This window comes from Lolium rigidum, chromosome 3 (genome assembly GCF_022539505.1).
Source record: "Lolium rigidum isolate FL_2022 chromosome 3, APGP_CSIRO_Lrig_0.1, whole genome shotgun sequence".
Taxonomy (NCBI): domain Eukaryota; kingdom Viridiplantae; phylum Streptophyta; class Magnoliopsida; order Poales; family Poaceae; genus Lolium; species Lolium rigidum.
In genome coordinates this window covers 179,545,540-179,569,100 of record NC_061510.1, presented here as the reverse complement: position 1 = coordinate 179,569,100, position 23,561 = coordinate 179,545,540, and positions in this window count along the sequence as shown.

The window sequence follows — 23,561 nt, the reverse complement described above, 5'->3', positions numbered from 1 at the left end:
ACATGGTGCATGAAGATGATGATATCTCACCATGCTTGCTCCAAGATGGACATGTCGACCACATGGATCCTCCTACCTCCACAACACCTACCTCAAATGAGTCGGCCTACAACGGTAACAACATAGGTGTTGATGATGCCATGATCCCACTAGTGGACATGATGAATTTTCAGTGCATGCATGATCTCGATGATCCACTTGCTACTTCACATGCTACTTTCACTTTCCCATGTGATGCTTTGCTTGATAACATTGTTGATCATGTGGAATTGATTGCTTGTGATACCATGACCATGCCATGCTACGAGAGTTTCACTTTTTCCCCGCTTGCTTGCCATAATGATCATGCTTGTGTTGTGACACCCTTGATGAACACTAGCTCTTTCCATAGGGTTGTCGACAACAATGATAACATGTTCCGCATGCTTTGCCCCAAATGTTTACACCATTCCATGATCCTTGCATCCAAGATTGTGAACAATTGCTCTTTCTTATGCTTGGTATGCAAGAATGCTTATTTCATTGTCAACGAGATGGCCCCCATAGCCTTCTCACTTGTTGATGATCATGAGTTACCACATGCCATGAATGCACCTTATTGCCATACGCACCATCGCCATGCATTTCATACTATCTTGATTGACACTAATGGTGATGTGCACAAGACATGGAACATCATGATGGATGATGTGTTCCTCTACCATGCACACACGCTTTTTGTTTTCTCTTTTGTGTGTATAGGTACCCGAATGACAACTTCCACCGCTACGGAGCATGAGCTCACGAAACGCGCAATTGAGAGCTACCCCAACACGGACGAGATACATGATCCAACCCATGGGATTCACGCCAAAGGGTATGTTCACGAACGCCTTCGCCCTCGTGTGTTTCCGGCTTTTCTTGTCGAGCTTCCGGTTTGGTCCAATGCCTCGTCACCTCTTTTGCTTCTTTCGCAACATATCTTGACACATCTTGTTGGCACAATGGTTGTTATATGTCTTGATGTTATCATCATACACTCCGAGAATCTCAAGGACCATGTCATACATGTGAGAGACACCTTATGCATCTTGTGCCACATGTCACTCATAAAGTTGCTCTTCTTTGGATTTCTCATTTCATCTTTGGCATTTGACATGGACTCTTTGACACTTGAGGATACCCATACTTGGCTCACGCCAACCATAATTTCCCAAGCTAGAAGTTTCCATCCCTTTGCCATTGCACATAACAATTTTGCCCAAAATTTTGCCCAAAATTTTGCCGCCGATACTTGCCTTTTGATTGTTCCATTTGTGTGGGACAATGCTACACATCACATTTTTGACACTTTACAAACCAAACTTTTACATGCACAAACTTTTGCCCCACCAAATTTTGGATACATCGACACTCTTTTGGTTCCCATTTTTGCCAAATGCCTCTTGGAGAAACGACTTGATGCTTCGTATTTGATTGAGAGCCTCTTGTTCGTCGATCACCAAATTGGCATCCACAAGCTTTCCATTCGCAAGTTGTTTTTCCCCAAGTTCTTCTTCGACCGCGACTTTGTCCATCCATTACTACATGGGAGAACCGTCATGGCCTACATCATCGTTGAGGAGGAACAAGAGTCGAGGACGACTCTTCCCCAAGGGGGGGGAGATGATGCGGGGTGGCCTTCGGACACCTCCACCTCAAGACCGTCAAGTGCAACCCCGCCTATCGTCGATGCTACACCATGGCCAAGGTGTCCCCCAAGTGGACCGACAAACCGAACCGAAGCCATACACGACAAGGTGAACTCCTTCCTCTCGACACTCGACGTCGACAATACATTGGATGGTATACTACCTCATGGATATATGTTGTGTGTCATTAGGTACAAGCTTCACCAAGGACATGAGGAAGAGGAGGACACACCATGGTTCAAGGATGAAGAATCTAAAGTCAATGGATTAGAAGAAGAAGCAAAGAAGAAAGAACAAGGAAAAGAAGAGAAGAGAAGAGAGAGGGAGGCCGGAGCCTCCACCCAAGGCTGGCAGGTGGCCAGCGCCCACCCTGGCCGCGCGCAAGAAGGAGAGACCGGTAGTACCGGCCCCTCCTGGCCGGTACTACCGGCGGGTGCTGCTGGCCGGTACCTCCTTGGGCGCGGGAGAAGGGGGGACCGGTACCTCTGGCCGGAGGCTCCGGCCGTGGTACCGCTGGGGGTACCCGTTCCCCAGTACATGAAGAAAACGCTCCCCGGTACCTCGGGTGGAGCCTCCGGTCGAGGTACCGCTCGCGCGCCCGAGCTCCCAGTACACTTCGTTTCAGTTTGGTGATGTTTCCGGTACCATGGCCGGAGCCTCCGCCCAAGGTACCGCCCGTGCGCGAAGTAGCCCAGATCTGAACCGTTCATTCGCCATCTAGCTGTCTGTAACTTATTCGGTCTTTCCCCTTTTGCCCTTGGACGGATCTGAACCTATATGTATCTCATTCCCCTCCCCAAATTAGGGTTAGACAAGATTTGGCTTAGAATAGATTTTGAGCTTTGTCTCCCTTGGGTATCATCCCTCGTAATCAAGGCCACCCTTGTTGTTGATTGGATTTGTGAGTGAGATTCTAGTGTGGTGCACTCTCTCTCCCTCACCAATCTCCGTCTCCAACACCGGTCTCTCACCTCGGAATTCTACCGCGGTCTCTTCCGTGGGTGATTCTATTCGGCGTGGTCCATCGAGCCACGAGGGTAAGCATCGGTTGTATCGGGTTGGTGTGCGTGCGTGTGTCCTCGTGTTCTTCGCATTCGTCGTGTTCATCGTGTTCTTCGTTTCCCCTCTTTTCCCCTTTCGATTCCGGGTCAATTCGCAAGATTGGGCCACAATCTAGGTCTTAGACCACATCAATGAGTGTGGAAAGGCGGTGGTAATAGTGGTGGCTTTGTCCAAGATCAATTAGTGAAGATCTTGGGTGCAATGTCTTCGATGCAGCTTTCTATGTAGGAGAGGCTAAATATACATGCTCTCCCTCCGGGATTACAAGTACTATATGATTGACGTGCTAGCAAACATCCGTAAATACTAGCAAGCATTAAGGTTTCCCCAACCATAGCCTTAAGTAAATGGTCCTCTTACTCCCATACATGCAACTATCCGGTTCGCGTCCATAGGTTTCTATCACTCCGGCAGAACTCCCCCTTCTAGTATACAAGTACTACCAACCCTATGGTGCTTGATCCATGCGCGCACAAATATAATGGGCACCAAGGACGGTAACATATCAACATACAACTCCAATGAACCAAAGAGAAACAACCAATCAATCAAAGAACAAATAAACTATGGCAACATGACATAGATCATAGGATTATAACTTATAGCATCAAACACCATGGTTACATAGGGCGGTACAGAGGTTTGTGAGAGGATGGACCACTGAATACAATGAGGAGTTGGTGATGGAGATGGCGGTGAAGACGTTGGGGGGCTCAGCGAGGAGCGCCGGGAGGCGGAGGCGTGGGCGGCGGCGGCGGCGCGGGGGACTCCTTCCCCGCCGCCGGCATCATGGGGGAGCGCCACCCCTTAGCCTTCTTCTTCCTTGAGTTGGTGCTGGTGTAGATGAGTGTTTCCCCCTCCTTGGCTGCTGCCAAGGAGAATGCTTGGGGGCCTCCAAAAATAGGGTTTCCCATCAATATATAGTGTTAAAAATGCAATCTAGACCATGGGATGGATGCCCCTTTGATCCAAGGGCTCTTGGGCACCTCTAGAACCTTCCTAGAACTCCCCTCTGTCATTCATGAGCCTCAAAACTCGCGGCTGGGCCGAAATATCCAGGTATGGAAAGAGTTTGTGTCAAATACGTCACCAACTTTCGGAGTCCCGAGACTGCACGAACCTCCGCAGTAATTCTGCTCTGCCGGATGCATCCGTTGTCCGTTCTGGACGAATAAGATGTCCAAATTGTTCGTCTTGAAATTCTCTACAACTTTGTAGTTTACGACTTTTCCATTGGACGTCGTTTTGATGGAGTTTCGAAGCGATTTTTGAAAAGTGTTCAGCAGGGACAGATTCCGGAAAATTCCAGATTTCACCATAATGAGCTATTTCCTTCCATATTTGCCTATTTCCTGCACAACAAAGTTGAAACCAAGAACTTGTGCATTTTTGCAACTATTAATAGGTTAGTCCCTTAAAACATATAGTAACTGATATAAAACAAACATGGAACATCAAAAATTATAGATACGTTTGCGACGTATCAACGGCTATGGGGGTATTTAAATGAGGAAAAGGAGGGGTTTCGGCCAGACATATGTATGGTGGCCGAACCAAACCCTAGAAGGCCTTTCCCCCTTCAATACGGACTCTAAAAAGTGGCTGACTTAATTCCTGCGAAAATGACATGGGTCTGGCCCAAAACTAAAGGTGACGCAGCACCATATTATGCTATGGACGAAATTATGAAGTGAAAAACTCTATATTTCGTCCATGTCTTCATCTCTTCTTATGGTGGCTTCAAAGTTCTGAAATCTCCACTTGCGGCGTCATTTTCAATCCTCAAATGCTTGATGTCATCTCCTCCATGTGTGAACATGCTCCAATGCTTGTCCTCCTCATCCATGCTTGGTCCATCATTCGTAAGAGTAACAAACATATCTAATTTAGGCAGCATCATATCTATTATATTATTAAAACAACAAACAACCAACGGTTTAGATTAGCTAGGGGTAACTAAATAAAAAACAATGGCCAAGATTAACTTTCTAACGCATATGCGCATATAGGTGACCTCCTATCCCACGTCTAGCTCCTGAAGACACGAAAGCACGTTCCAGGATTAAACGATCTCCAGGTCCGATCTTGCGCCGCCGCTCCGCATGGCTCTACCGGATCTGTTTTCAAATCCTAGCAAAAGCTGATCTGCCTAAGCACAACATGTCAGCGGAGGCGTCCGGCCGGCCCCGGTGCCATTGCGGCAGCAGCAAACTCGGGAGTCCGCCGGCGCTGGGTTACGATGGTCGACATGCAACACCAATGGTGTCGAGTTCGAGTCGTGTTAGGAGCAGCACGAGGACCCCATGGCTGATCTCCATGGTCTCAACGTATATATATGTTGTCTGTTCCGCTGTGGTCCCTCATCCAACGAAGTCTGATCCGGACTAGGAACAACATGTTTCTATACATATATATGGCTAGATCTATTAATTATGTCTCCCATCCCGTGATAGGCGAGGTGGTCAGGGAGCTTCCACGACCGAACCATCCATATCATATGGACAAAGCTAAACCGTGGCTGTTTGATCGTCTTCGTTTAATTAGGACATGGCTAGCTAGCATCCGATGCTATTTCATCAATCTTAGCACTCACCCCCATAAAAGGAAATACGCTTATATCTAGAAAAGGAAAGATGGACACAGCTCACGTGAATCACCGAAATAACAGCACCGTGCGCATTTAATTCCGATACAAGAAAATTTTAAAATGTCATAACTCTTAAACCGTGTATCGAAACTGCATTTCGTTTTCACCGTTATGCCTCTCGCGACGAGATCTTCGAAACTAGATCCTATTTGTATATGTTTCAACAAATTTTTTTTCGAAAAACAACTTTGTTGCTATGAAAAATCAACTCTAGTGTTGTAGTAAAACAACTTCGTACAAAGAGTTGTTTTCACTATCTTTTTTTATATCTATAGCCAACTTAGTTTCTAAGATACTTACTTAGCAGAAACGAAACTTCATAGTACTGACTCTTGCAATATTGCACTACTAGTTATCCACCATAGTTTCTAGTACCATTGGTAACCACACGACTTATTAGTAGAGAAAATACAACTTCATAACCAAATAACAGATGCAACTAAACCATGCAGTTGTCGCAACTCAACTTAATAATATAGTTGCAACTAAACCATGCAGTTATTGCAACATAACCTAAAATGGGATGTAACTAAACTATTGCAACACAACTTAATAATAGATGCAACTAAACCTTCTAGTTGTGCAACTTAACGAACAAATGGACAAATAAAAATGCAACTGTGTCTATTATATCTACAACTATGTTGGACAATGGATGCAAGTTAACCCTAATGGGTATGCAACTTAAAAAAAAGCTACCCAAACGGATTAAATAGAGACAATAATGCAGAAAACCAAAACTGATCCCGGGTGCATATGCACCCGGTATGTATAAAACATATTTCAAAAACATAAAAAATTTAGGAAAAAAATTTAGCATATAGAGGGACATATTCTATGCGTGCACGTAAAGTTTCACATAAAACCGACAATTTTTATACCCTGTGTAAAAAAGACAAATAATTCCTCAAGAAATAGACTATTTTAGCACCAAAAATTTGTCTTTTTTGCACAGGGTACAAAACATCTTGATTTTTGCTGAGACAACTTTGTGAGCATGTAACATGTCAAGGTATACATGCGGCATTTTTATTTATATTTTTTTGACATTTGTAAATATATTTAATATGTATTTCAAATAAAGGGTGCATATGCACCCGGGTGCAGAAACACCCTGTCCGACAATAATGCAACTGTGTCTATTAGATCTACAACTATGTTGGATAATGGATGCAAGTTAACCCTAATGGGTATGCAAGTTAACAATATAGCGTATGCAACTTAACACAATGGATGTACAAACCGACATTCCAAGTGGGTCCTTAATTTAGTGGGTATATCCAACTTAACACTAATGGGTATACAACTTAGCAATAGTGGGTATGCAACTTAACACTAATAGATATTGGATATACAACTTAGCAATAGTGGATATGCAGCTTAACACTAATGGGTACACAACTTAGCATTAGTGGGTATGCAACTAAACACTAATGGGTATACAACTTAGTAATAGTGGGTATGCAACTTAACACTAATGGATATTGGACATACAATTTAGCAATAGTGGATATGCAACTTAACACTAATGGGTACACAACTTAGCATTAGTGGGTATGCAACTTAACACTAATGGGTACACAACTTAACACTAATGGATATACAACTTAGCAATAGTAGATACGCAACTTAGCACATGTATAAAGTAACAACTAACTGCTTGCAAACATGACTTAGCAAATGTGTTAGTGAAAATTTTATTGTGTAGTGGAGACAAGTTGGCTCATCTACGAAATAAATAATACCGTTGGGAAAAATACAACATAGCACATTGTGAAGAATCAGTTTACCTTCCACCTCCGTGACACAGCCTGAATTGCATAAAGCGCATCTTTGACAAAAGTGTAAGTTGTGCGACTGTATCTTTATGGATGTTCCTTTTCAATTGAGTCTACATCACTGTATTCTTAAATAGAGTGTTTGATCATGGTTAGCCAGCAGAGAAACGAGCTTTCTAATCTGCATCCGAGAAGCATCCAACTAGTGCACATCACGATTTGGTTAGAGGTAATTACCCAGGATTGATCAACGAAAGAAAGCAACCAGCAACAACCAGGGTAGTACTCCACCCAAGGCTGCCATCAGCAGCCCAGCAAACATCTCCAAAGGCACCATCATATTGAGAGAACATGAGAGGGAGGGCTCATGTACAAAGTAGCCTGTAGCACCACACTAATATCCGTGAGTCTGACTCTAATCGGGCTGGCCGGACGGGATCAGCAACAGCGGCAAGCCAACCAGAACCAGGATTGCATTTCTATCATCGCTGCAATTTGCAAGAAGAACAGGCACAAGAAGAGCCACATGTTCATAGCCATGTAGTCAACGCACTCAGACAGCGCCCCAGGAGCAGCACCATAGGCGTCGCTGCAGCCCAACACGAACAGAGCATAGGTGAGGACGCTGCGTCCTCGTCCCCGTGCACCTCCTCCCTCTTTCTCCAACGCCACAACGTCGCCGCCCTTGGTTCCATCACGCCGGGAGCCCCCACCTCGATCTGCCGACGCCCGCTGCCCCGAGCTCATCAAATCCGAGCGCCGGTATCCGGAATCGGTGCCGTATGGTGCATCCCGAGCACCAGCTCCCCACCCCCAGCACCAATTGCATCAAGGGACCATGTCCGCTTGTTGGGAGTTTTCTCCTTCGCAACTATATGGCTTGTGCCGACGGGAACACACGGGGCCGGGGGGGAGCGCGCATGGTCGTAGCGGCGGAATTCGAGGAGGGCGTGACGGCGGAAACCCAGGGGGGCGGCGGCGGAAAACCGTGAGGGCGGCGGCGGAAATCCAGGGGATCGGCGGCGGCGGAATTCCGGGGATCGGTGGTGACGGAAGAACTCTGCAGGAGGTTGGGGAAAATAAAGACGCATGACCGCACGTGTGGGCTATCGGGACGAGTCAGGTGGGGGCTGTCGGAACCGGACACGCACGATCAACTCGATCGGACGGCTCAGAAACGAGTGCTCGGACGAGCAACCAGCATCCAAGCACTTTTTAGCAATTGGGTTTAATTAAAGGCAGCACTGGTCGACCGATGGTACATGCTATTGGACATCGTTGATGATGGGTAATTAACTGCAGATGTATAAACTTCTGGTAATCATCTATACTGCTGGACAAGAGCACGACCGGACACCCTGTCAGGTATAACAACAAGGGTTGAATCAGTGGTCGCCCTAAGAGCAATGTTAATCTTTTGATGGCTTTTGGAAGAGTACCTGCCAGTTCTCTTAGGACTGTTAATCTTTTGATTATCCTGTCATACTCATACAGTGTTTTTGTTATATGACAATGTTGTAGAATGATTATCAATTATCATGCCTGATGTTTTGCCAGAACTAAGCGACTTCCATTCCTAGGGTCATGGCAGTCAATCATTACCCTGCCAATTAGCCACGCCGACGAGACCAAGTGTCGCGATCTCTGGTCCCAGCCTTGGTGCAGGCATTAGACACCGTGGAGCACTCGACCGGGCGATGTCTATGGCTTATGGGCCATAAAGAGCGCTGCTATACGTACGAACTATTTCGTACGATTCTTGTACGACAGCAGGAAAACTGGCTTCATAAGTTAATACTGACTCGGTTCCATCGGCGTTTAGACGCCGGCAACGTCGGGAGGGAGCTGCAATGCTTGGAAGCGCACGGAAGGGCAGCAGAGAGATGCACGCCGATGGAAGGGCCGGAGCTCGAGCGAATGGGTGCAAGCCAGCGGCGAGCTACTGGTGGTGGTCGGCGCGGGGTTAGCTAGGACCTGCCGCGCGCACGTCTAGCTCGGGGATAAGAAGATAGTAGAACAGAAGGAGGCGGCAGCTCCATGGGCACCACAAGAATCTGGGGACGGCGATGGACACGGCCGGGGGGCGTTGACGGATATTGCCGAAAGTGGAGGAGATGAAAGACTGCTCGGCCCGCTGCAATTTGCTTGCCGTGAAAAAAAAAGGAAAAGGATCATCGTAATTTTGTCGTACAAAGTTTGTCGTGTGCGGAGCACTTCCGGGCCATAAATGCATCAGATAATAGTTGTATGGGCAGTGGAAGACACAAAGGCAACGGCTCTTTGATTCTATTCGCAGATGGTGGCGCTCCATTACAGGTTTGAATTTCTTGTGTTTGATTTAGTGATGTATGGAAGCTCACATCATCATCATGAGCTAGATTGAGTAGTTAAAGTATTTTTTCTTGATTTCCGTTGGATGAGATAAATTTTTAACTATTTATAAACAGATCAAATCATCGTGAGTTGTCTATCTATGGCAGGTAATGAGGCTCAGGTCGATGCTCTAGGACATTGTTGTAGAAATTGGTGGAGCCTCCACGAATTCGTCAAGCGATCACGAGGTTGGACCTTAAAGAAAAGGATATTGGTAGGATTTGTTTATGTTTTAATCCTAATCTTTTGATTTGCATTACACGTAAAACAACATCTGTTCGGAAGTATGATACTGATTTAGCTGAAATATGAGTTTACAAAATACTTCGAATCGGCACACGAACATATATTTTTTCCCTAGATTAGTGAATGGCAATGACCAGGACTGACTAGAATATACTTTCTAACTAAAAGAAGGCGGTGTTGTGCCGTCACTCGATGCTAGAGAATTTTGTTCTGATCAATGACGGAAACTTTGGTGAGAAATAACAGCGGGTATCAGGTGGTGAAGGATTGTCAAGCGAGATATCCTAGACGGTCGTTGATCGATGCTAGACACAAAGCGTGAAGCTTGCATTTGCATCGCCGGGCGGCCAGCAGGCAATCCTAGAAGACGAAGGAGGGTAGCCATACTAGCTGCAAAGCACGCTCCTGTGTCAACTCCTCGGTCGGCCGGCCAGCTAGCAAGAGGTCATACTCCAACCATGATAGTTTTTTTAGAGATCGAGCCATCCACGAGTGATTTTATAGGCACAACATCTACCATGTATGGAGCAGATTCATCGACTTCCCAGTGCTACAAAGCTGCACGCTCTCCGGTATTAAGGAGGTTGTGATATGTACGCTCTCTGTTGCTATACTCATGTGGTAGCTAGGAGTGTTCCAGCCAATTGGCTATTATAGGATTTTTTCCAGCAAGCCACAGAAGTTGCACAAGACGGGTCTATTGTGCTTTAGCGATCTTCCATAAATTGATAGTTAGTCGGTGATGATACAATGTTTAATTACTAATTAAGGTGCGAGGGGCGACCGCACTAACATTGCTGAGTATCGTCAACCACAGAGGGCCTTGGTTGATCATATTCAATTGTTATTATTGGACGCTGCCTTCCACGTCACTCTGGGCGTTCGGGAAATCCCGAAATTTCGGGACGGGAAATTCGGGAAAAAATTATTTCGGGTTCTAGAAAATGACACCCGAAAATGCATCAGAATATTGGATTCCCGACAATTCGGGTACCCGACAATTCGGGTTCGGGTTCGGGAATTCCTGATTAGCCCGAATAGCACACTCAAAAAAAATTGACAGCAAGAAATCAAGAGGGATTGTTTCAGCAGGAGAATGGAGCGTGGAGGCGTTCCGTCGAGGAGACGGGGAGAGGACGACGGCTGGGAGCTGCGCGAGGCGGCGAGCCGCTCCGGCCGCAAGGCCGTGACTCGCACGCCAGGCGCCCTCACTTCTTGTCCAGGTCGAGCAGACGGGCGAGTACGATCCCCTAGGTTGGTGCAGCATGGCTGAACGGGCGCGAAGGCCAGGCCAGTGCGGCAGGCGACCCGCGCAGGAGGTGATGATACACGCGACACGGGGTGGCGTTGACCGCCCGCAGCCGGAGCGGGGCCAAATCGAGGAGGCTGATGGCCTGTGGGAGAGGACGCGAGGTTGTGGCGGCTGGCTGCTCAGCCGTGCGCTCGTGGTACCGTGACTGGTAGTCTAGGCCTCTAGGGTTAATCAGGCAACGCTTCACTTGGGCTGGGCTCATGCATTTGGGCTTTCTAAATTTTAATTGTTGATGGGCTTGTCGGGATATTCGGGATATTCGGGTGCCTATACTACAGGCCCGAAATTCCTGAGATAATTTCGGGAATTTGAAACACCTTCCCGAATAGATGCTCGGATTTTTCGGGTTCGGGATATACGGGTTCGGGATCGGGAATTTCGGGTTCGGGATTCGGGATTCGGGTTTTATGCCCGGAGTGACTTCCACGTCTGGTGAATTTATTATGCATGCTTGGTTATCTAATTCTTACCCCGCAAAAACGTAGATTTTAAATTTTTTAATAATAATGTTTATTTGCTCTTCTTGACATACAGTCAGTGAACAAGTCGAGTTATTTCTTTATTTTCCGCAGATTTAGATTCAGATACTCAACTAATAAAAACTATTTTATTTCTCACTGATACTCCTTTATTTATATTCATCAGTATCAAACTAGAGCAAATGAAAAATTGAGGTTCTCTGAGAAAAGGAGAATAAATATTTAATTTATTAAATGGTCCAATAATTTTAAAATATGATCAAACATGTATCAAATAAGTATTATCATAAAAATATTATATTAAACCATGTGATACAAATCTATAAAAGAAAATAAAGAAGCGAAAAAATGGAAAAAGTGTACACAAAAAATTAATATTAGTTATGCTATCAACTCATCACAAATCTAGCAGCGCAAATGCGCGGGCCATTTCGCTAGTTCTCATGTATGTGAGCAATAGTTCCAAGAAACGAAAATACCTAATAGTTAAGTTGTTTGGCACGAGTTCGAGTGATTGGTCCTTGTATTTGTGTGGTTGTAGGTACAGCAGTTGTATCAATAGATGGGATGTCCTCATCATGCCCCCCTTCTTGAATTGAAATCGTCCTCGACGAAAGCTCCTCTTCTTCACCAAAGTAAGGCTTCAAATCTGCAATGTTAAATGTAGGACTAACCGGACCCAATTCTGCAGGAAGCTCAAGTTTATATGCATTATCTTTATTTTCTCTAACACCTTAAAAGGACCAGCAACGCGTGGCATTAGTTTAGACTTGCGCAATTCAGGAAAACGATCTTTGCGCAAATGCAACCAAACAAGATCACCAACATCAAACACAACATGCTTCCTTCCTCTATCCCCAACAATTTTATACTTAGAATTCATGCGTGCTATGTTGTCTTTAGTAGTCTCTTGCAATTGTAATATCAATTCAGCACGTTGTGTAGCATCCAAATTATTTTGCACCGAAGATGGTAAAAGGCAATAAATCAATAGGTGCACGTGGAACAAAACCATACACAATCTCAAATGAGCACATCTTAGTGGTAGAATGCAGCGAACGATTGTAAGCAAATTCAACATGAGGTAAACATTCTTCCCACAATTTTAAGTTCTTCTTCAAAACAGCCTGCAGCATAGTAGACAATGTTCTATTTACTACTTCAGTTTGTCCATCAGTTTGGGGATGACATGTAGTACTAAACAACAACTTAGTCCCCAACTTAGCCCATAAACATCTTCAAAAGTGGCTAAGAAACTTAGTATCACGATCAGAAACAATAGTATTTGGCACACCATGTAAACGAACAATTTCGCGAAAGAACAAATCAGCAACATGTGTAGCATCATCAGTCTTGTGACATGGAATAAAATGTGCCATCTTAGAAAACCGATCCACAACAACAAAGATAATATCCCTCCCCTTCTGTGTACGAGGCAAACCCAAAACGAAATCCATAGAAATATCCTCCCAATGTACACTAGGAACAGGAAGAGGCATATATAAACCATGTGGATTAAGTCGAGACTTAGCTTTTTGACATATAGTGCAGTGATGTCTACGGGTGCTTCTATTCTTGTAGACAGTGTTGGGCCTCCAAGAGCAGAGGTTTGTAGAACAGCAGCAAGTTTCCCTTAAGTGGATCACCCAAGGTTTATCGAACTCAGGGAGGAAGAGGTCAAAGATATCCCTCTCATGCAACCCTGCAACCACAAAGCAAGAAGTCTCTTGTGTCCCCAACACACCTAATAGGTGCACTAGTTCGGCGAAGAGATAGTGAAATACATGTGGTATGAATAAGTATGAGCAGTAGTAATGGCACCAGAAAAGTGCTTTGCCCAGGACTGGCGTGTGGTTGATGGTGGTAATATTGCGGACAGTAGAGATGCGATAAAACAATAAACAAGCAGCGATAGCGATATTTAGGAACAAGGCCTAGGGATCATACTTTCACTAGTGGACACTCTCAACTTTGATCACATAACAGAATAAATAAATAGATGCTAGACTCTACACTCTCTTGTTGGATGATGAACACCACTAACTGTGTAGGATTACACGAACCCTCAATGCCGGAGTTAACAAGCTCCACAATATTCGATGTTCATATTTAAATAACCTTAGAGTGCACAACAGATCAACATAACCAAACCAAGTACTAACATAGCATGCACACTATCACCTTCACGCTACGAAAGGAGGCATAGATCACATCAATACCATCATAGCAATAGTTAACTTCATAATCTACAAGAGATCACAATCATAGCCTACGCCAAGTACTACACGATGCACACACTGTCACCATTACACCGTGCGGGAGGAATAAACTACTTTAATAACATCACTAGAGTAGCACACGGATAAATTGTGATACAAAACACATTGCAATCATAAAGGGATATAAATAAGCACTTCACTATGCCATTCATAACGGTGAATAAGTATTACGTGAAATATAGCCTAAGAGACCCACACGGTGCACACACTGTCACCTTTACACACGTGGGACAAGGAGTCTCCGGAGATCACATAAGTAAAACCCACTTGACTAGCATAATGACATCTAGATTACAAGCATCATCATATGAATCTCAATCATGTAAGGCAGCTTATGAGATTATTGTATTGAAGTACATAGGAGAGAGATGAACCACATAGCTACCGGTACAGCCCTTAGCCACGATGGAGAACTACTCCCTCCTCATGGGAGACAGCAGCGTTGATGAAGATGGCGGTGGTGTCGATGGAGGAGCCTTCCGGGGGCACTTCCCCGTCCCGGCGGCGTGCCGGAACAGAGACTCCTGTCCCCCAGATCTTGGCTTCGCGATGGCGGCGGCTCTGGAAGGTTTCTCGTATCGTGGCTCTCGGTACTGGGGGTTTAGCGACGAAGACTATATCTAGGCGGAAGGGCAGGTCAGGGGGCCACACGAGGGCCCCACACAACAGGCCGGCGCGGCCAAGGCCCAGGCCGCGCCGCCCTAGTGTCTGGCCACCTCGTGGCCCCACTTCGTAAGTCCTCCGGTCTTCTGGAAGCTTCGTGGAAAAATAGGCCCCTGGGCGTTGATTTCGTCCAATTCCGAGAATATTTCCTTACTAGGATTTCTCAAACCAAAAACAACAGAAAACAGGAACTGGCACTTCGGCATCTCGTCAATAGGTTAGTTCCGGAAAACGCATAAATATGACATAAAGTATGCATAAAACATGTAGATATCATCAATAATGTGGCATGGAACATAAGAAATTATCGATACGTCGGAGACGTATCGGCATCCCCAAGCTTAGTTTCTGCTCGTCCCGGCGGGTAAACGATAACAAAGATAATTTCTGGAGTGACATGCCATCATAATCTTGATCATACTATTGTAAGCATATGTAATGAATGCAGCGATCAAAAAAATGGTAAATGACATGAGTAAACAAATGAATCATAAAGCAAAGACTTTTCATGAATAGTACTTTCAAGACAAGCATCAATAAGTTGCATAAGAGTTAACTCATAAAGCAATAAATCAAAGTAAAGGTATTGAAGCAACACAATGGAAGATTAAGTTTCAGCGGTTGCTTTCAACTTGTAACATGTATATCTCAATGATAGTTTGTCAATGCAAAGCAATATAACAAGTGCAATATGCATGTATGTAGGAATCAATGCACAGTTCACACAAGTGTTTGCTTTTTGAGGTGGAGAGAAATAGGTGAACTAACTCAAAAAAAGAAGGGCCCTTCGCAGAGGGAAGCATTGATTGCTATATTTGTGCTAGAGCTTTGATTTTGAAAACAAGAAACAATTTTGTCAACGGTAGTAATAAAGCATATGTGTTATGTAAATTATATCTTACAAGTTGCAAGCCTCATGCATAGTATACTAATAGTGCCCGCACCTTGTCCTAATTAGCTTGGATTACGGGATTGTCATCGCAATACACATGTTTTAACCAAGTGTCACAAAGGGGTACCTCTATGCCGCTCTGTACAAAGGTCTAAGGAGAAAGCTCGCATTGGATTTCTCGCTTTTGATTATTCTCAACTTAGACATCCATACCGGGACAACATAGACAACAGATAATGGACTCCTCTTTAATGCATAAGCATGTAGCAATAATTAATGTTCTCATATGAGATTGATGATATATGTCCAAAACTGAAACTTCCACCATGGATCATGGCTTTAGTTAGCGGCCCAATGTTCTTCTCTAACATTATGCATGCTCTAACCATTAAATGAGTGGTAAATCTCCCTTACTTCAGACAAGACGTACATGCATAGCAACTCACATGATATTCAACAAAGAGTAGTTGATGGCGTCCCCAGGAACATGGTTATCGCACAACAAGCAACTTAATAAGAGATAAAGTGCATAAGTACATATTCAATACCACAATAGTTTTTAAGCTATTTGTCCCATGAGCTATATATTGCAAAGGTAAAGAATGGAAATTTTAAAGGTAGCACTCAAGCAATTTACTTTGGAATGGCGGAGAAATACCATGTAGTAGGTAGGTATGGTGGACACAAATGGCATAGTGGTTGGCTCAAGGATTTTGGATGCATGAGAAGTATTCCCTCTCGATACAAGTTTTAGGCTAGCAAGGTTATTTGAAACAAACACAAGGATGAACCGGTGCAGCAAAACTCACATAAAAGATACATTGTAAACATTATAAGACTCTACACCGTCTTCCTTGTTGTTCAAACCAATACTAGAAATTATCTAGACTTTAGAGAGACCAATTATGCAAACCAAATTTTAGCAAGCTCTATGTATTTCTTCATTAATGGGTGCAAAGTATATGATGCAAGAGATTAAACATGAGCACAAGAATTGCCAAGGATCAAATTATCCAAGACATTTTATCAATTACCACATGTAGCATTTCCCGTTTCCAACCATATAACAATTAACGAAGCAGTTCAACCTTCGCCATGAACATTATGAGCTAAGAACACATGTGGTCATATGAACCAGCGGAGCGTGTCTCTCTCCCACACAAGCATGATGGATCATATTTTATTCAAACAAAAACAAAAACAAATAGACGCTCCAAGTAAAGTACATAAGATGTGACGGAATAAAAATATAGTTTCAGGGGAGGAACCTGATAATGTTGTCGATGAAGAAGGTGATGCCTTGGGCATCCCCAAGCTTAGACGCTTGAGTCTTCTTAAAATATGCAGGGGTGAACCACCGGGGCATCCCCAAGCTTAGAGCTTTCACTCTCCTTGATCATATCGTATCATCCTCCTCTCTTGATCCTTGAAAACTTCCTCCACACCAAACTCAAAACAACTCATTAGAGGGTTAGTGCACAATCAAAATTTACATGTTCAGAGGTGACATAATCATTCTTAACACTTCGGACATTGCACAAAGCTACTGAAAGTCAATGGAATAGAAAAATCCATCAAGCATATCAAAACGAGGCAATGCGAAATAAAAGGCAGAATCTGTCAAAACAGAACGAGTTCGTAAAGACGAATTTTATTGAGGCACCGGACTTTCTCGGATGAAAATGCTCAAATTGAATGAAAGTTGTGTACATATCTGAGGATCACTCACGTAAATTGGCATAATTTTCTGAGTTACCTACAGAGAATTAGGCCCAGATTCGTGACAGCAAGAAATCTGTTTCGCGCGATAATCCAAATCTAGTATGAACCTTACTATCAAAGACTTTACTTGGCACAACAATGCGATAAAATAAGATAAGGAGAGGTTGCTACAGTAGTAACAACTTCCAAGACTCAAATACAAAATAAAAGTACTGTAGCAAAATAAACACATGGGTTATCTCCCAAGAAGTGCTTTCTTTATAGCCATTAAGATTGGCTCAGTAGTTTTAATGATGCATGATGGCGTGTAACTCACACGTTCGTTGGGAACCTCAAGAGGAAGGTATGATGCGCACAGCAGCAAGTTTTCCCTCAGAAAGAAACCAAGGTTTATCGAACCAGGAGGAGCCAAGAAGCACGTTGAAGGTTGATGGCGGCGGGATGTAGTGCGGCGCAACACCGGAGATTCCGGCGCCAACGTGGAACCTGCACAACACAACCAAAGTACTTTGCCCCAACGAAGCAGTGAGGTTGTCAATCTCACCGGCTTCTTGTAACAAAGGATTAGATGTATAGTGTGGATGATGATTGTTTGCGAGAAAACGATAAAGAACAAGTATTGCAGATTGTATTCAGTATAAAAGAATAGGACCGGGGTCCACAGTTCACTAGAGGTGTCTCTCCCATAAGATAAATAGCATGTTGGGTGAACAAATTACAGTCGGGCAATTGACAAATAGAGAGGGCATAACAATGCACATACATGATATGATGAATATTGTGAGATTTAATTGGGCATTACGACAAAGTACATAGACCGCTATCCAGCATGCATCTATGCCTAAAAAGTCCACCTTCGAGTTATCATCCGAACCCCTTCCGGTATTAAATTGCAAAACAACGGACAATTGCATTAAGTATGGTGCGTAATGTAATCAATAACTACATCCTCGGACATAGCATCAATGTTTTATCCCTAGTGGCAACGAGCACATCCACAACCTTAGAACTTTCCGTCCTTGTCCCAGATTTAATGGAGGCATGAACCCACTATCGAGCATAAATACTCCCTCTTGGAGTTAAGAGCAAAAACTTGGCCAGAGCCTCTACTAATAACGGAGAGCATGCACGATCATAAACAACACATAGGTAATAGATTGATAATCAACATAACATAGTATTCTCTATCCATCGGATCCCGACAAACACAACATATAGAATTACAGATAGATGATCTTGATCATGTTAGGCAGCTCACAAGATCCGACAATGAAGCACATGAGGAGAAGACAACCATCTAGCTACTGCTATGGATCCATAGTCCAGGGGTGAACTACTCACTCATCACTCCGGAGGCGACCATGGCGGTGAAGAGTCCTCCGGGAGATGATTCCCCTCTCCGGCAGGGTGCCGGAGGTGATCTCCGAGAATCCCCGAGATGGGATTGGCGGCGGCGGCGTCTCGGTAAGGTTTTCCGTATCGTGGCTCTCGATGCGGGGGTTTCGCGACGAAGGCTATAAGTAGGCGGAAGGGCAACGCGGGGGGCCACACGAGGGCCCCACACGCTAGGGCCGCCCGGCCAGGGGCTGGGCCGCGCCGCCCTGTTGTGTCGGCGCCTCGTGGCCCCACTTCCTTTCCCCCTCGGTCTTCTGGAAGCTTCGTGCAAAAATAGGACCCTGGGCATTGATTTCGTCCAATTCCGAGAATATTTCCTTTGTAGGATTTCTGAAACCAAAAACAGCAGAAAACAACAACTGGCTCTTCGGCATCTCGTTAATAGGTTAGTGCCGGAAAATGCATAAATACGACATATAATGTGTATAAAACATGTAGATATCATCAATAATGTGGTATGGAACATAAGAAATTATCGATACGTCGGAGACGTATCAATGCACTCCCAAGAAATAAGAGTTGAAGCAAAAGAGAGCATCAAGAAGCAAATTCAAAACAAATTTAAGCCTAACCCACTTCCTATGAAAAGGAATCTTGTATATAAACAAATTCATGAAGCATAATGCAACAAGCATAGAAAGATAAAACAAGTGCAGCTTCAAGATTTTCAGCAAAAGAGAGGTGTTTTAGTAACATGAAAATTTCTACAACCATATTTTCCTCTCTCATAATAACTTTCAGTAGCATCATGAGCAAACTCAACAATATAACTATCACATAGAGCATTCTTATCATGAGTCTCATGCATAAAATAATTACTACTCCCAACATAAGCATAATCAATTTTATTAGTAATAGTGGGAGCAAATTCAACAAAGTAGCTATCATTATTATTTTCATCATCAAATATAGGAGGCATATTGTAATCATAATCAAATTTATCCTCCATAACAGGCGGTACTAAAAGACTACTATCATTATAATCATCATAAATAGGAGGCAAAGTATCATCAAAGTAAATTTTCTCCTCAATGCTTGGGGGACTAAAAAGATCATGCTCATTAAAACCAGCTTCCCCAAGCTTAGAACTTTCTATATCATTAGCAACAATGGTATTCAAAGTGTTCATACTAATATGTTCCATGGTTTTTTAATTTTCGCATCAAACCATCCATGTCTTAAATCAGGAAATAGAATAAGAAGCTCGTTGTTGTCCATTATGCCAAACTACTGTAAACAAGAATCAAAAAGATGCAATTGCAGGATCTAAAGGAAATAACTTCGAGTACTTACAACGGTGCCGGAAAAGTGCTTAGTAGCCGAGATCCGGAGTGTGAGTACCTTTTACCTTTCCTCCCGGCAACGGCGCCAGAAAAGTGCTTGATGTCTACGGGTGCTTCTATTCTTGTAGACAGTGTTGGGCCTCCAAGAGCAGAGGTTTGTAGAACGAGCAGCAAGTTTCCCTTAAGTGGATCACCCAAGGTTTATCGAACTCAGGGAGGAAGAGGTCAAAGATATCCCTCTCATGCAACCCGCAACCACAAAGCAAGAAGTCTCTTGTGTCCCCAACACACCTAATAGGTGCACTAGTTCGGCGAAGAGATAGTGAAATACGTGATGGTATGAATAAGTATGAGCAGTAGTAACGGCACCAGAAAAGTGCTTTGCCCAGGACTGGCGTGTGGTTGTTGGTGGTAATATTGCGGACAGTAGAGATGCAGTAAAACAGTAAACAAGCAGCGATAGTAGTATTTAGGAACAAGGCCTAGGGATCATACACTACCAGAAAAGTTCTGATAGACAACGTCTCAAAATCGTCCGCTAAGGGGTATTTTTCGTCGCCTATGGGCCTAACCCGACGATATGGGTTCTGTTGTCGAAACTGCGTCAGGCAAAGTCCTACGACGATTTTTTCGGTCCGTCGCGCTTGGGCGCCCTTCCGCCACGGAAAATCGGACCGTTGCCCAAGTGTTTCCGGGAGCCCGTTGACTGCGACGTCATGCAAGCGCGACACGTGGCGAGCGCGCGTTAGCCGGCGCTTAACGGCGTTAACCGAGCGAAACCCCGTGGTAGATGGTAGGCCCACACGAGGCACTGCCACGTCTTAAGCGGGCCGGCCCATTAAGTTTGCGGGCCGGGCCGGCTGACTTAGTTTGACCGGTCAACTATATAGGCTGGGCTGGTCCATTAGTTACGTGGGCCGGGCCTAACCTCTAAGGTTGGTCGGTCAAAACTTTAATGGGCCGGCCCACTAAGCATGTGGGCCGGGCCGAATGCACTCGATTGACCGGTCAACGAGCAAAAGGGCCGGCCCACAAGACATGTGGGACCCACTTTCCTGGTATCGGGCCGGCCCATTTACGAAGTGGGGTCCACATTAAAGCAACTGGGCGGCCCAAGAAGTTAGTGGGCCGGCCCAGTTAGCATGTGGGTCCCACATTCTGCTATCAGGCTGGCCCATTTAGTACGTGGGGTCCACATTTGATCAAATGGGCCGGCCCAACAAGCTAGTGGGCGGGCCAAAAGCACGGTGGGTCCCACTTTCCTGTTAAAGGGCCGGCCCATTTAGTATGTGGGGTCCACCATATAGCAAGTGGGCCGGCCCAACAAGATAGTGGGTCGGGCCAAAAACACGGGTGGGTCCCACTTTCCAGTTAAAGGGCCGGCCCATTTAGTATGTGGGGTCCACCATATAGCAAGTGGGCCGGCCCAACAAGATAGTGGGCCGGGCCAAAACACCTGGTGGGTCCCACTTTCTCGTTAAAGGGCCGGCCCATTTAGTATGTGGGGTCCACCGTATAGCAAGTGGGCCGGCCCAACACGCTAGTGGGCCGGGCCAAAAACACCGGTGGGTCCCACTTTCCTGTCAAAAGGGCCGGCCCATTTAGTATGTGGGGTCCACCATGTAGCAAGTGGGCCGGCCCAACACGCTAGTGGGCGGGCCAAAAACACAGTGGGTCCCACTTTCGTCTTAAAGGGCCGGCCCGTTTAGGATGTGGGGACCACCACAAAAGCAATTGGGCTGGCCCAACTAGTTAGTGGGCCGGCCTAGTAGTCGGTGGGGTCCACCTTAAAGCAAGTGGGCCGGCCCAATAAAAGTGTGGGGTCCACAATAAATCAAGTGGGTTGGCCCAATAAGTAAGTGGGCCAGCCCGTTTAGTTGCTGTTTATATGCCGGCGTAAAAGGCGCTTTAGGATTTTGCGGGCCGGCACGTATGTGATTTCGCTTAATTGGGCCGTTTAAGGGATGAGAATTCGTGATTTAGATACTGAGAATATTTACGCAGACATTGATTTATGTCGGATAGCCTCACTTACCACAAGCACCAAAGAAAAAATGCGCGAAAGAACTATAAAAACTAACTAAAGATTACATCAGTGCAAGGCTTTGAAAAAATATTACGGAACCCGAGAGAAATTGAATGGTAATTAAACCTAGCAATACAATGAAGCGATCCAGGCAATCTTTTAAGTTGTCCATGCGGCACCTATATCTGAAACAAAGACATTACAAGTTAAGACGAGCAACAATGGAAACGCAAAGACACCGCAATATTGTTTGCCAAAGAATTTGGAACTCATCATTTCGTCGTTATAACAAGATCATTGTAATGCGCACAATAAGCAAACAAAGAGTGCATGCCGCATACCAACGACCAATATAACGAGCATGTTAGAATGAAACAGCGAGACTTACTACTGTCGAGGTCCCATGCAAACCAACATGTTCGGGGAGTACAAAATTGGCATGAACAACATAGTAGCAGGCTATAAATTTTGTAACAACGGTCGAGCAAGATGAAGTTATGATGGCTACATCTACGGAGCGAGGGAATGTAAACCAAAAATAGAAGTTACGATGGCAAAAGCTAAAGAGGAGGGAATGTGAACCAACATGTGCCAAGTGCAATTACTTCATTTTGGCCGTGAACTAAATAATACTCCTGAACTTATAGTGAAGGGGATGCAAATCAAGATGTTTCGGGATATAAACTTGTAATGAGCAACACATAGAGGATAGTTAATCGTTGGAGCTTAGGATGGACCGGATACGGAATATAGTGGGATCACCTGTGAACTTGTATAAGAGGGAATGCAAACCAATATGTTCGGCTTTCCATATGTGAGCGTCATGCCAAGTCGGAGAAACAAGTCAATAATGCAGCTTTTGAAGAACAAGATGGCACGCAAAATTATTATCTAGTAGTATGACAAGTTTATTTGTACTACAGGCTAGATAGCAGAGTGATAGCATGCCAAACTAAGTCCTTACTTTGTTAGCTTACAATGAACTAGATACAAAACAATGGCATCACCCACTACAAGAAAAGTTGCCATGGCCGACGAAGTTGAAGTCGCGCCGTGGTTGCTGGTGTACCATGGCCGACGATTTTTGGTCCCTCCGTGGTGCATGTCAAAACTTTTTTTTCTCGTTTTTGAGGCCACCTAGCCCGACAAAAGCGGCCAAAACGTCGCGTATGGTGGCCCGGGACGTGGTGCATCTCAAAATCTCGGGTTCGCCGGCCGAGTCAACGCAAATCCACACCGCCGAGGGATGTAGGGCCCAGATGACAGCCTCTCTGGCATTGTTTTTTTTCTCGATCGCGCCATCTCGTTCAACGTTCTCCGATAGAGCCGTTTACGATGCAGGATCATGGGTCCCGCATGTCATCCTCTATGAACCAAAATTATTTCTATTCTTGGATTTTTTTGACCCCCTGATTTCTGGCTACTTCCTTTTTCTTTTGATCCCTTGCCGCCTTGGAAACGTTGAGACCGCTGCTGCTAAATGGGACCCGCATGTCATCCTCTATGTGCAATCAACTTTCTTTTCTTGGAGTTTTTTTGGCACCTCAAATTTGGTCACTTGCCTTTTTCTTTCGATCCCCTGCCGCCTCTCAAACGGTGATACCGCTGCTGCTAGCTCGGGACCCGCATGTCATCCTCTATGTACTATAAAACTTTCTTTTCTTGAATTATTTTTGGCACCTCATATTTGGTCACTTACCTTTTTCTTTCGATCCCTATGCTGTCAAAACGGTG